At 42.2% G+C, this 3,413-nt stretch overlaps 1 pseudogene; it reads right to left on the reverse strand.

Moving 5' to 3' along the window:
- Positions 1 to 2,399: 2,399 nt before the first annotated feature.
- LOC110328735 lies at positions 2,400 to 2,838 on the reverse strand (annotated as a pseudogene).
- Between the last annotated feature and the right edge of the window lie 575 nt (positions 2,839 to 3,413).

Below are 3,413 nucleotides of genomic sequence, written 5' to 3' on the forward strand. Positions count from 1 at the left end.
GATTGGGGTGCGTTTCGTTTTTGTTTTTTGTTTTTTAACCAAGCTGGATCGCTCTTCAATTTTGAACTTTAAACACAGAGTCACAGTTTACAGAACAACCCTCCGAATTAGAAAGGAGACCTCACGTTTTGGTTGAGGTCTAATTGACATTCAAAATAAACGGTACGTTTCGAAAGCCTGCGGTTTAATGTGCTTTGACATGTGTATTCACGACTTGATTATGGTGACATCATCACCGCCTAATGAACGCATTCATCACTTCCTCCACGAATTTCCCTCTGGCTCCTTTGCAGTCAACACTGTCCCCCTTTCCTGACCCAGCCTATGTGCCCCCCAAATCCCCAGGCAACGTGTATCAGTTTCTCTTCATGTTAGCCTTCATTTTCTAGTGATTTATATAAGTAGACTCTTATAGTACATACTCTTTCTCTGGTCTGGCCTCTTCCAATAGGTTTCTTGCTTTCAAAAAATTGGCCCACGTAGTTGAAGCCGCTGAAAGCATTGCTGTAGCGTTGCACATAGCACGCCCTTACTATTGTTTTACTATCTGGAGATACAGTTGTCTTATGTTCCTATAACAGTGACCTCTGTCTTCTCCATTATTTCTCCAGTTTTTCTGAATAGAGGGTCATCAGTATTACTGACTTTTTCAAGCCAAAAAGCTCTTGCTTTCACAGATTTTTCTCTTCTGTTTTTTGTGTTAATTGACCTTTGTTTGGATATTTACAATTTTCTTTGGTTTTCCTTCCTTCCTTCCTTCCTTCCTTCCTTCCTTCCTTCCTTCCTTCCTTCCTTCCTTCCTCTTTCTCTCTCTCTCTCTCTCTCTCTCTCTCTCTCTCTCTCTCTCTCTCTCTTTTTCTTTCTTCAGTTTCTTAAGATGGAAGCTGAAGTCACCGACTTGAGAACTTTCTGCTCTAGCCCCTCAGAGATTTTCTTTATGGCCAACTCCAATACAGAAAGGTGTGTGTGTGTGTGTGTGTGTGTGTATACATACAAGTGTATACACATGCCTGCCTGTCTTCCTGCCTGTCTGCCTGCCTGCCTGTCTGTCTGCCTGTCTGTCTGTGTATATTTATATTATAGTTTCTATGACTTGCCTTGGAGAAGAGAAAATTTAGTTTTCTGACCTGTCTTGGGGGAAGTAGCTACTGATGCATGTCAGGAGAAAAATAGCTCATTTCCCCCTCTGAGACCCTAAAGATGTGGGTGTTTGTTTCCATCTGTGAGTAAGCAACTGAGGCTGGAGGAGAGAGACATAGGCTGTGTGTGCTCTGAACCAATCCAGTCTGGAACCTTTCTACTTAGTGATGATGTCAGATCCCACCAGCTAAGGGCTCAGTCCCAGGACTGGCTCCACTTCAGATGCCAATTTCAAGCCCGAGTTTCTCACCCACCAGCTACAAATTAGAGTTCTCTGACCCCATTCTTGAATTAGATTAACTTGCACAAGTGGATCACACAACTCAAGGAAGTGCGTTTGCTAGTTTAATAGAGAGTGTTATGAAGGATGACGAGGAAGAGGTGCATAGGATGAAGTATTGGCGAGGAGAAGGGAGAAGGAGGGCGGTGCCTCCTTTGCACATACCCCCCGCACCAGGGACCTCTCCATTTCCAGTGATGCAGAAGCTTTCTGTAGCATCCTTCTCAGGTTCCCTTCGAGACTCACTGTGAATGTGAGTGATGCGATGTGTATGTGATGCCCTGGGGTGCATAGGGAAGCCTGCAGAGGCCTGTCTGCCTCTTGGCCTCTGTCCCACTTTACTCCATCCAGTACATAAGAAGTAAGGGCTCTGTGGATAGAGGAGGGTCTAAGACTTAGTCTCAGACAAGGATAGACTAGAGATTATTTTTTAAAAATTACTTGTCCATTTTTATTGTTATTTTTATCTTATCTGTATTTGTGTTTTGCCTACACGTATTTTTGTGTACCACTTGTGTGCCTGGCATATACAGAGGCCAGAAATGGACCTGCCTGCCTGCCTGTCTCTTGCCTTCCTGTCTGTTTGCCTGTCTGTCTGTCTGTCTATCAGTTTGTCTGTGTATAGTTGTATTAGAGTTTCTATGACTTGCCTTGGAGAAGAGAAATTTTAGGTTCTCTGACCTGTCTTGGGGGAGGGGATTATATACTAGGAGCCATAGACAAAACACATTTTTTTTCCTTGAGAGGTAGACGTCGAAATCTGCAAATTTAATTATTAATTATAGATTTAGAAAACATTCTCTTGAAGTTCTATCAGTCTTTTAAATGCATTTTAAGTGTTTTCTCATTAGCTATTTACATTTCAGAATTGTCATGTCTTCTTGAATAACTGGCCCTTTATGATGTGATAGCTCTCTCTCTCTCTCTCTCTCTCTCTCTCTCTTTCTTCAGTTCCTTCTTTTTATTAACTCATACACAACTACTTGTCTTGTAGTTTCTTGAAGCAGTAAGTCAGACAACACTTTCCACAGTAATGTCTGTCAAAGTGAAAACTCCAGCCCCACATCATCAGAAGGACACACTCTACTCAGGCGACCAATTCTGCCCTTTTCATCCACCTTATAGTATTTCAGCACAGCTGACTTAACCTTCTTCCTCTTATGCTTATTCTTCTTGGGAGGGTGAAGACTTCTTCCTTAGCACCATCGTGAAGTCTCAACACAAGATGAAGAGTAGACTCCTTTTGAATGTTGTAGTCAGACAATGTATGACTGCTTACCAGCAAAGATCAGCCTCTGCTGATCAGGAGGAGTTCTTTCCTCATTCTGGATCTTGGCCTTTACATTTTCTGTAGTGTCCAAGGGTTCAACCTTGAACATGATGCTCTTCCCCATAAGAGTCTTCACAAAAATCTTCATCTTGGTGGCAGCTCCTTCCCAGGTCAGAGAGTGATGTCTCTTTCTTATCCAGTGATGTCTCTCTCTCTTTCTTTCTTTCTTTCTTTCTTTCTTTCTTTCTTTCTTTCTTTCTTTCTTTCTTTCTTTCTTTCTTTCTTTCTTTCTTTTTTCTGGTTTTGTGTTTTTATTGGGATTTTATTATGAGCAGGAGTTGCCACCACAAGGTATGCCCCTCCCACCAAGCAGGTCCGTTCTAATCCTCCTGTGCTTTCTGGGACTTTTTCTTTTTCTTTGTGCTGCTCTTTGTGAAGCTAGCAGCAACTTCAGGATCCTCAGAAAATTTCCTTTTCTTCTTAGGGGTGGTGGGGCTTGCTGCCTCCTCTTCTGGTTCACTGGCCACTTCCTCCTTAGGTGAAGACTTCTTTCTCTTAGCACTTACACTGCTAGTGGCCATGTGATGTCTCTTTCTTATCCAGTGATGTCTCTTTCTTATCCTTATTCTAAAATCTACCTGTCCTGTCCAACATTAAAGTAACATACCAGCTTTGTTTTCACTCTTAACAGGGTATATTTTTTTCCCATCTATATCAATTTCT

Source organism: Mus pahari, chromosome 11 (assembly GCF_900095145.1).
Source record: "Mus pahari chromosome 11, PAHARI_EIJ_v1.1, whole genome shotgun sequence".
Lineage (NCBI taxonomy): Eukaryota > Metazoa > Chordata > Mammalia > Rodentia > Muridae > Mus > Mus pahari.